The following is an 11,850-nucleotide window of genomic DNA, read 5'->3' as shown; positions in this document are numbered from 1 at the left end:
CTTGGTACGCCCAGCTACAGCGTAAGTACTAACAGAGGAAAGATGCTAGAATTAAAGGAGTTAAGTCCAGGAAATAAAGAAATTCTGAGGATCAGAGATTTGCCTCAAGTGGTCTATTGGTCGTGGGGAATGAACTTCTGACTTGTGGGACCTAGATCTTTCCTTTCTCCATTTGGCTCTTGTCATGCCGTCTTCTCCCCCACCCACAGTTTGTCCTATCCTGAATATGAAAGTAAAGTTGAAATATTGTAATTTTGATTATGTTACTGGTTTCATTTCATTTATGGTTCTAATTCAGAATATTATTGATTTTTCAAGGAACTCAGATTGTCTTTTGGACATGTATATGCAAAAAACTTCAAGACTTGTGGAAACTCACTCTTGAACGTCCCTGGACATGATTCAGAGGCTGATTGAGGGAAGGACTGAATTTCTCGCTTTAGAGGATTGTTGTGATTTGGCAATGAGAAGATGGGAAAATTGGCTTCGGGAAGAGGAAGGGCTTCACCTTTGTTCAGTGGAGAGAGTCGGTAAACATATCCAATTTGTCTCCATTTGAGGGGAAAGTGTCCTTTACCTGGACCTCTTTCTTCTGAGTTACTTGGTGGGGGGCCATGGCCCCAGCGATGGTGATCTTGGGAACATTGGCTATAGGGTGGTGGGTCACAGGGTCCATGGTCATTGAAATCATGGCCATGGGGATGGTGTCCATGGGGACGGTGTCCATGTGGATGGTGTCCATAGGGATGATGCTCATGAGGATGGTGTCCATGGGGACGGTGTCCATTGGGACGGAATCCATGGGAATGGTGTCCATGGGGATGGTATCCATGGGGATGATGGTCATGAGGATGGTGTCCATGGGGATGGTGCTCATTGGAACTGTGATTATGGGGGGGTGTATGGGTGCCATTGGTACCAAAATGGGGAGGATGACATCTTGAAGGGGGCAACACTGGAGGAGCTTCTAATTGAAACTGTGGCCTGTCTGAGTGACTTTTGTCTTCTAGAGGAGGTGGGCATCCAAGTTGATGTGGCTTGTGAGGATGGTGGTAATCTCTGGATCTCTTGGGCTTAAATGAAGGCTTGCCAGCAGGAGAATGCTCATGCCCACCAGAGTGGGGTAGATGGTCCAGATGGGCTTGTACAGCACTGATGTTTCTATGTTCCTGGTGAAGGACACAGAAGAGTGAACACCATCATAGGATACAAAAGGAGAAGTTAGATGTTTAACTTGATTTAGACTAACGGCCCTCATACTTTTAGATTCCACAAATCAACTGAAAAAGTAGAATACCAAAAGAGCATTGTAAAATTTTAATCTTGCCAAGTTGACATTTAAAATACAAACAAAACTATCACCTACCACCATCATTATTTCACAATAGGAATAATATTTTGATAACACAAGAATCAGAAAGATAATCTCAGAGTAAACGATGGTCCTTTAAATGAAAAATGTTGTATCACAAAAAGCTTTCTTACTATTTTCATTTTTCTCATTTCAACATAAAGTGGTGAAATTATGTTACACAAGAATAGTCATCAGTAGACCAATATTTGTAAAACTAGTGCCTTATAATTTAGATTCTCAACAGAGTTCTGAGGCTCCATAGTAAAGGATCTCTTATTCCTAAAGGACGAGCATCTCACCTCTTCACTCTGCTTGTTCTGGTTTTAATTTTTTGAAAAATCTATGTAGCCATTTTCATGGTGACAAACCCTCTCCCTCCTATTTTGGGGTTTGGCACATGGATGTTTAGTTTATTTTCAGTTTTTTGTTTTTTTCTGACAAAAAGATACTGTGAAGAATATCTGTGTGTAGAACAAGGGTTTTTACACACACATATTCTTGTAAAATGCTGTTTTACGTCTTATTATATATACCTTTATATAATAAATTTAAGGCTAATTTAGTCCCCTTAGATTCTAGGCCGAAGACTAAAACTAGGAATTATAAAGTTTCAGCACTGGAGTCCTGACTATAAAGGCCATTTTCAAATTAATTAAAGGTTGATTAAATCGGTCAAGATTTAACTTTTCTGACAAATCTTATCCCTTCCCAATTCTTGGGGAAAATTGCACACTTTTTGTGTCATGTCAGCATTTGCACTACTTTTCCCAGAGACTATTCTCTGTATTTCTCCCCACGCCCACCACATCTCATCTCTCTCATTTCTCCTTGTCTCTCTGTCTCTCTGTCTCTCTCTGTCTCTCTCTCTGTCTCTCTCTCTGTCTCTCTCTCTCTTTCTCTCTCTCTCTCTCTCTGTCTCTCTCTCTCTCTCTCTCTCTCTCTCTCACACACACACACACACACACACACACACACACACAGAGCCATAGAACAAAATACACTATGTGTGTGAAAATATCACTTAATGTGGCCCTACTCATGACAAAACCTGCTTAGGAAACCCACCTTAAGGTTGAAGACTTTACAGTTTATGACAATATCTTTTGCACTTTCCATGTCAGAGGTTCCTACATCATAGGACAAATCTGCTCTGCAGAACCCAAAGACCTTTAAAGAAGATGGAAATATGTGTGCACGTGAGCAGGAGATTTGAGAAAAGTACAATTTTCAAAGGTTTTCTTTCCAATTTGCTGTGGTTCTCTTCCATGAATGGTCACCACCACTGGGCTTTCCCATGGTGGTGGTAAGAAATAATATGTCATTGATGCCTTGACTTTAACCAACCCTTCAGCACTGAAGACCAGAGTTGCCTGTGCGTAGAGAGAATGAAGTGGGGTACAGAACGGGATTTGTACAACTTTAACTTGTTCCTTGCAGGGAAGTATTGGAAAGGAAGGAACCAGTATAAAGTTTGCATGGACCCTGTCAAAGTGATTGTCTGCTGGCCCTACCCTAAGCACAGAGGTTTCAACTGGCTGGCACCACTGTGCCCCAGAGGTCCCTAAACCCAGCTGTGAAAGTTAAACTAGGACAAGAAAAAAACTCTTTTTTAGAAAAGACTGTTAAGCATTGAGGTACTGAGTACAGTTTTGGAGTCAGACAGGTCTACGTTAATCCTGGCTTCATCATTTACCGGTTTTGTGAGCTTAGGCAGGTTGCATAAAATTCCTGAGACTCAGTCTTTGTCTGTAAAATGGGTACAATACTATCTACCCATAAACCTGAGAAGACTTAATTAAATGAAATAATGATGTAAAACACTGAGCGCTGAACTCTTTTCCAGCGGCCATGTTTCTGCACTGGGTTTGCTTAGCCCACACCAAAATAATTAAGGGTTTGTGGGGATAGGAGTGGGGGAGGAAAGTGTCTTTTCTGCTGGCCACTAAGCAGGATTCTATAGCTACTTAGGTAGAAATGTTGAACAGCCAGAAAAGGAATTAGTGAATGCTACCTCTCTTCTGGCCCTAGAGAATGCGCTGTTAAACTCCAGAAAAATCCTGGACTTGAAATCAGAAGGCCACCATTAAAATCCTGTGCCCTCACACTTTCTAGCTAAGTGCCCTTAGGTAAGTGTCTAAATCTCTAGGCTCTTCTGTCGCAGGGAAATGGAGGCAGACACTTGTTTCTCCTCAGTGGGGTTGTCACAGGGCTCCAACAAGACAGTATATGTGGAGGTGTTTTGTAAACTCTAAGTTACCATACAAATACTGAGAAACATTAATAAAATCTTCTTCCAGGTACATAAGTATCAATTTATAAATGATTTGGAGAAAAATCCCACTGGGATGAGCATAGAAATGGATTCTAAACTGAGCTTGGTTTGAACATTGGGCAAAACCTTTCCTGTGCGGAGCCTCAGTTACCTTCCCATTTGTCAAATCGAGAAGTAAATGAAGAATAAATGAGATGCAGTGAATGAAAGCAGCCATGGGTGCAGGTTCCTGATACAATCAAGTTATCGGGTTTAGCTAAGTCTTTAATCCCCATGTTTAAATAACTCGGTGTTAAGTTTTGGTTTATGTCACGTATATTTATAAAATAATATTCTCACGATTCACTTAACTTCTCTGTGCCTCAATTTCCCCATGTGTAAATCAGGGATAAAAATCGCATCTGGTTCATAGGATGGTGGTGAGGGTAATAGGCTATCGTATGTGCAATGCACTTAGCAGGGTGCCTGGCACATAGTGTGTGGTCTCTAAATGTCACCTCGTATTTCGCAGACATCTAGTATACTCACATTAGTGTGTCTAGGAAAATGGTGGCTGGAGCAGTTCCTCACAGAGAAGTCCACATAGTAATTGGTTCTTTCCTCTCCTCTCTAGAACAAATTGGATCAAAGCAGTTTCAGGAACATTTAAAAAAGCGGGGGGCAGTAGATACCTACTATCCTAATATACAGTAAAGTATTATGAAGATTCAAAATCAGCAATGTATGCCATTTTTCTTACAGTCTCTGCCTTTTAAAATGTATTACATAAGTGATAAAGTGAATACTATTTCATTGAAAAGTTTCAAATAATACAAAAATAATCAAGCATAGTATGAAAACTCACCCTTCTGTACCCTGGTCTCTCCTTCTCAGAGGTACCACTATCATCCATTTGATGGATTTTTCATTCTCGCTTTTTTCTAAATATGCTGTGCATATACACCTATATCTAATTAATGTAAAGGGGCTCATAGTCTAAGTATTGTTCTGCTACCTGCTTTTTCTCCTAGCAATACAACTTGGAACTCCTTTCAATGCATATAGGTCCAAAATATTCTTTTCAGTAGTTGCATTGTATTCATTCTATTGCTTGCATGCACCGTAATCTATTCACCTTTGTGTTTTCAAAATGCAGGACAACCTCAACTAGCGGCTCGACAAGACCACTCTGGGTGGAAGGCACTTGGGACGCTGAACTGGGAGGAACTAATTCCAGCCATACCACTGGGTGTGGTGAGGTACCGTGTTTCCCCGAAAATAAGACCTAGCCGGACAATCAGCTCTAGTGCATCTTTTGGAGCAAAAATTACTATAAGACCCAGTATTATATTTTAATATATCATAACTGGTATTATATTATATTACATTACATTCTATTATATTATATCCGGTATTGTATTGTATTGTATTGTATTGTATTATATTATATTACATTATATTATATATTACCCAGTCTTATAGTAAAATAAGACCGGGTCGTATATTAATTTTTGCTCCAAAAGACACATTAGAGCTGATTGTCCGCCTAGGTCATATTTTCAGGGAAACACCGGTAGTTTCTCTGACCCTCAGTTTTCCGTCATAATACAAGGCGATTAGGACCACATGATGTTAATGACTCTAATATGCTCTTCTGTCTTTTCCACTTTTTGTTTGGGTTTTTCCTCTTCTCTTAGATATTCACACTCTCTGAAACTCCAAAAAATGAAAATCTGCAGGAGAACAGTTCTGTGGTATCTACTGACTGTTTGTTTAGGCTGCAACAGGGGCCTCAATTTAAAAAGCAGCTGGCGGAGGGAGGCCTGTGGAGAGTCAAAGCTGCTGAATTTTGCACCCGCCCGGTTAGAGCCTGGGCCCTCACTCTGTAGCTGGGCGTTGATGGAGACTCACCACTCTTACAACTCTCTCCACCTGGTCCACTCTGAAAAAGGCAAAGTCATCATTCTTCCTTTTGTACTTCTCAAGGGCCTTGTCTGCCTGTTTTCTGTAGAGCTCAGTGTCCTCAAAGAAATCGAAGAGTACTGGGCTGTCTTTAGTGTTGGCCAGTGCAGAAGAGACTGGAGAGAAGATGGCAGTTCTGTGGCTACTGGGTTGCAAACAGCAATGTCAATGCTGGGACTAAATACATGTAAGCACGGGGGCAAGAATAACAATAGCTTCCATTTTACAGATGGGCAAATTGAGGATTGAAGGGGCTAAGAAACGTGTTCCAGATCAAATCAGGCAATCAGCAGCAGAGCTATAAACTAAACACAGATCCTTCTGAGGCTCAAGCCTCTGTTCTGACTGGATTCACGATGCTTCCCCATCATCCATAAAGTGTTACTATTTTAACGAACTCTTCCTGTCTCTGCCAAGGAGGGAGAGGCATCATCAACATGAAGTTTTGCCCAGAGAGTAGAGAAGATGCAGCTCAATCTTTCTTTAAGGCAACCTCCTGAAGGAGATGCTTGGCTGTTGAATTCTTCTATATTGAATCATGTTGAGATTTGTTATTACTGAAGCAATTCTGTGATCATTCTTTTTGGAAAGTAAATAAAAAGCTCATGGACTTCAGAGTCAGTACTTGTGGGATAGGATCATGTCCCCTACATTTGGCTGTGATCCTAAGGCCAAGTCGTTGATCCTCTTTGAAACTCAGTTATTTTGTCTCTAAAACAGAAAGTACCATAACCTTTACTACATAGACTTGTTGTGAGATTAAATGATATAACATATGTATAACTGCTTTGTAAACTGTAGCGTTAATGTATAACTTTTAGATGTGGACATCAATACTTACTGAGTGCTAAGTAGTTTGCAAGTGTACTACACAGACCATCTTATTTAATTCTAACAAAGACTGGAAGGGCTAACATTATTACTCTCCTCATCAGAGCATAGTTTGAGGCTATCCTCAAAGAGGAAAGCTAAAAGAGGGTAAATAACTTGCCCTCAAGACCATTCAACTAGGAGTGATAAGGTTGGGATTCAAACTCAAGCAAATCTGACCCCAGAGCCCATGTTCTCTACAACTATACTACCATGCTATACTACCTCACATAGATTTCTATTTTTGTGTATTGCATTTCTTTAAAGGAAAGTGCACCAATAACAGGGAGAAAACTTCTCCCTTCTCTTCTCAAGAGAGTGAGTAATAATCAAGTCCGTGAGGGCAGGGACCATTTCTGACATGTACATTGTAAGTTATTATATTATGATTGAATTCTGCATCGATCGAGAATTAGTAGAATTAGACTAGAATAAGTAGCACTTTAACAGATTTCCATACCAGAACTTGTGGTGCAGTTGAAGTCATTCACTCTAAGATCCTGAGATTGATTCATACATGTTGTAGCTATTACCTTACATTGTCCAATCACCTGTAAGCAAAAGGAGTTTGTCATTGCATACTGCTTTCCTCAGGTGGAATATGCAGAAAGAAAAAAGCAATGCAACATACTTCTACTATACATTTAAAATTTATTTATCGTTTCTCTCAAAAAATCCTGTCCCAAAACCTATATTTTCTTAATCTGCTTCTCTGTGTTGGGTGCTATAGGCATCGAAAGCCCTCATGATAACCAGAGAGAAACTGTTTAAATGCATCATGGCCACATCCCAAATATTTTCAAGGGGAAAAATTGCTGAAACTTCTAGGTATGCAAATGGCTTATTTTCTGGAACTGAAATATTAGACCTGTGCTTGTTCATTTTTGTGTTCTCTCGTGGCAGACAACTTGGGATCTGAGTACCCGTGTACAATGTACAGAGCAAAACCGTCTTCCTCATGATAGTTGCAACTTATCCTTTTGGCTATTCCTGCGAATGGGACCAGTCTTTATAGGACACAGTTACAAGTTCTGGTTTGCTAGACCCACAGACTGTCAGGTCCAGAAGTGACCTTAGAGTCCATCTATTCCAAACCCGTCATCTTATTTTACAGCTGGGGATATGGAAGTCTAATGACCTTAGGTGATTTGCCCAAGGTCTCACAGCTGCTCATGCTATCCCATGGGTCCACAACCCACTGACTCGTCTTGCCCTGGGTTCCCAGATATGGCTCTCAAGAGAATACTACTCAAGGCCAACATAATCTTTATGAGTCAAAAGGTGGAAGTTGCTCTTACTCTTTTGCTATGTTAGTGTTGGCACACAGCTGCCCTAAGTAAGCAGAGTACACAGAAGTCAAGAATGATAAGAAGAGGAAGATGGTAGCATGTTTACTTACCATATCAGTTGGACGTCTAGAAAGAGCTGGCTCACAGTCATCCCAGTCATCCCAGTATTTCCTGGATTGGACTGGACAGTCAGATCTTTGACATCTAAGGCTAAATAATAGACAGTTGCAGATTCCTGAGGAATTCCAAGAAAGCAACAGATGAGTAGTATACGAGAGCAACTAAATAAAAGCAATGTCTTTATTTCTCAAACATAATTCCTGCTCCTTTCCAAATGATTGTCAATTTCTACCTTTTTGTCATGTGATCTATTCATTTAAATAAATAGCTTCAAAGGATTACTTACAAATGTTCTTTTCAACTGGTTGTTATGTTGCTTCTGCCCATGAGCTTTAGAAAGCAATCACTAAATAGCACAGTTGGTTTGGGTGGAGATGTTGAAGACAGAAGCCTAGAATTATAATGCTGACAGGCACATCATGAGCTCCAGTCTATATGTGGAGCTGTGTTTTCTTACCCAGCTCTATTCCTGAACTTGGATATCTTGCCATGATTTCAACTTGGCCAAAGCTAAAACCACTCTCTTCTCTTACAAACCAGCTCCCTTTCTCCACTTTCCTTGTCTTTTGTCAGTGGCACCATTAATTATTTATTACCTTAGTCTTTGGCATAAAAAAAATGTGACATCAACTTTGATTTCTTCCTTTGCTGTTGCTATCGAGTCACCAGGCCTTGAATGGTCTTTCTTTTATTCGTTTTCCATTGCCCTAAACCCCACTGTCTGATCTGATCCTAATTTCCTCATTCCTGAACTCATAAAATAGCTTTCTAGTTCCTGTCTCTGTCACTTGCATCCATCTCCCCAGGCACACTCTGCCCCCTCCCCAACCACCCACCATTTATACCACCACTCAGAGGTAGCACTGTGCCAACTCAGCCTGGGTCCTACAATGTGGCAAAGAGCCTGGAACTGGACTAACGGTCACTAAATTGCTGGCTGAATCCTAAATTCCTGCACTCTTGTTCTCTGCAATTTACTGCCTCCATCTATAATGCTTTAACAAGTATAGTTTCTCTGCTTGTCCTCTGTGGTGCTCCATGGTCTGGCCTCCCTCATTTTAGTGGTTCCATCAAAGGGTAGGTTATGTTAGGAGGCTGGAGAGGGAAGCCTCCCTCCATAATCTCTACCGTAAGCCCTCAAACCCACTCCGAATAAGCATCTAATCTAAGTGAAGACAGTAGGCTTGCTTTGCTTCAAGATAAGGCTACAATCTCCCTCCCAACCTGATGGCTACTCCAAAGCCCACATAGAACTTCTGGAACACCCCTACTTGTGTTTCATTACTCCCTAACACCTACCTTCCTGATTCCCTAACCACACAGAGGTGGTGTGCCTGGAATTCTCCTGGAATGCCATCTTCCTATTCAAATTCTGCTTATTCTTCAGGGCCCAAGAGAAGGCTTCTCCCAGCCAGTCTTAACAGATCTCCTTTCATTAGTTTGCCTATGTGGGCATGTGAGCTGGTTATTACTTCCTTGAGGGCAAGGCCCACAGTTTATTCTAATTTTTCTCTTATAGTTCTTAGCATTTGATTGGGCTCAGCATCAATGCTTATTAAGTACGTACAGACTGATTCGTAGTTCAAGATATACTAATAACAAACATTAGTTTCAAAGAAAGAAAAACAGCAGTCTCGAGCAGCAGCAGAAACTAAACAGAAAACTCTGACTAAAGGGTTGTGCGAAGCAGCAGTCTTAGGGGTGACAATCACATTGCCCTGGTGCATGGTGTCCCACCTCAGCTCTGCCATTGGCAATTCCTCACCACTTTGTCCAAGTGGGCATCAGCGACCCGCAGTAACTGGAAAAGGTAGCCATTCTGACGTCCTTTATTGATCAGATCTAGAGCTTTCCCAGCCAGGGGCCCAGTAGCATTGCAATCTGTGGGACTCAAAGTGCAGGAATACTGCAGCGTGATCAAGAGGGACAAAAGCAGAGCTGTAGCAAATGCCTTCATCGTGTTAAAATGTGAAAACCACACCTCACTGTGGTATACCACAGCAGAGTATTAGATACAGACTTTCTAAAACACACACACACACACACACACACACGGCACATGCCATTGATTAAACAAAGTTTTTATACGTTTTTGTTGTATAACTGGGGATGTTCACCTTGACCCCTGGTTAAAATGTCTGTCAACATGCTGTAAATGATTAATGGGTTCTGGGGACAGGAAGTTGAGACATGCCACTAGTGAGTGGGGGAAACTGTGATCTGCACAAATCTAGATATTTCTAGTAGGCAGCAGATCCAAGGTGTGTTTTCTACCACAAGCATTGGTGAGGGGGATGGAAATAAAGTGATTTTCCTCCGTCTGTAGCCTGTCTCAGCCAGAAAGTTCCACCATCAGTTCCCTCCTTGGATTATGTCGCAAGAAGCCCTCAGTAAAGCGCAGCTGCATTGTTTAAGGGAGGTAACGTGTTAAACGTTTACGCCGTACAAGGAACTGAGCTCAGGTAGAAGAGAATGATTAAGAGTCTGTGGCTTTGGAGTCAGATCTGAATTTCAACTCTGTTACTCTTTTATGAGTTGCTCTTTTATGCTGGGTGAGCTATGAAACTTCTCCGATTCTTAGTTTCCTCATTTATAAAATGGGAATTAATACCTCTTGACAGGATTGTGCGATACTTAAATAAGAAAACATATAAAATAACCACTATAATTCATGGCACAAATCCAGGTGCTGAATAACATGATGCTATTGATTGTTATTATTATTATGATGCCTCAGAAGAATTTAAAGTCACCCCCATATTATTCCAATTCTCCATGGCCCTCAAGCATGCCAAAGAGAGTTGGTTCATGTGGAAGAGAACCACGGTGAGGGTAGAAGTCAAGCCATTTTATTCCATCTAAGAGAAGGTGTTAGAGGGTATATACTATTATGGGAGGGGCTCAGCACTGGGGGACAGAGCTGGGACTACGCTGATCCCACAGTCCTACCCCTCCACAGAAACCAATATACATACTGTATGGACCTTACATACCAGCAGCGTCCAGCAGCATCAGAAAGGACTAGCGGCAATCAGCCCAGGTCCCCTCCCCACTACCAGTCACTTAAACAGCATCCCCCTCCCGGCTCTCTTCTCTGCGGTGTCTGCAAGCATGGCCAGCAATTGTTCTCAGCCTTGACTTCATAACAGAATCACCTGAGGGGCTCTGAAAAATCCTTATACCCAGGCCTTCCCTCCAGAGCAATTAAACCAGGCTCTCTGGGGGTGGACCCAGGTACCGGTAGTTTTGAAACTCCCAGATAATTCCAATGTGCAGTCAAGGCTGAGAACTACTGGGGTTCTAGACAGAACCTGAAGGGAGGGAAAGAGTTTGAAGAGACAGAGGACGGAGAGGGTACACGTCAGGCAGGGTGTCAGGCGGGGTCTCTGCTCCCGCTCCCCTCATAAGAATGCAGGATGTGACTAGGCCAAAAAGGAACACCCATGGAGCCATACGTAGGGAAATCATACCACTGTAGTCTCACTGGAGGCTGGTTCACACGATGTGTGACCTGCTGTCCGCTTTGCTGCCAACCGACCGACTCTCCTCGACTCCAGTCCCCGACGCAGCTGCGGCAGTTATATTAGTGGCCAATGGCACAAGGGTTACAGCTGACGGCCAACTAGCCACAGCTGATGGCCATCTACTACCCCAGCCAGCACCTTTCCACGTGAGGCTGAGAGTCTGGGAACTGCTCCCTGGGGCTCTGTCCCCACAGTACATGAAAAGCAGAACGCACTTCCCAGAATTACAGACTGGTTTAGTGAGCGCAAAAAATGGAAGAAACACATTTTGAATTACGTCTAGATTTGAACTTTTAACATTAACAACACTAGCTTTTAAACATCCAAATAGGACCACTTCAGTGTAACTTAGAATGACAGAAGTAGTATGGAATCTGGCCAAGGTATTACTAAGGGGCTCTAACGCAGGTGGGCAGGGGAAAAGCTATGGATTAAAACAAAACCTGTTTTAATTTCCATGAGTTGAGCTCCTTAATTAAG

General features: G+C 41.9%; 1 pseudogene across 1 annotated transcript; it reads right to left on the bottom strand.

Annotated features, from left to right (window-relative positions):
* Nucleotides 1-278: 278 nt before the first annotated feature.
* On the bottom strand, nucleotides 279-9,818 carry LOC148754779 (histidine-rich glycoprotein-like; annotated as a pseudogene). Its single transcript, XR_016019624.1, has 7 exons — nucleotides 9,612-9,818; nucleotides 7,837-7,961; nucleotides 6,898-6,988; nucleotides 5,517-5,683; nucleotides 4,155-4,235; nucleotides 2,420-2,521; nucleotides 279-1,169 (listed from the first exon to the last, which is right to left on the bottom strand). The product of XR_016019624.1 is annotated as a histidine-rich glycoprotein-like (transcript).
* Between the last annotated feature and the right edge of the window lie 2,032 nt (nucleotides 9,819-11,850).

This window comes from Rhinolophus sinicus, chromosome 17 (assembly GCF_057876585.1).
Source record: "Rhinolophus sinicus isolate RSI-liver-muscle chromosome 17, RSI-T2T, whole genome shotgun sequence".
Taxonomy (NCBI): Eukaryota; Metazoa; Chordata; class Mammalia; order Chiroptera; family Rhinolophidae; genus Rhinolophus; species Rhinolophus sinicus.
This window is presented reverse-complemented; position numbering and strand designations above follow the sequence as displayed.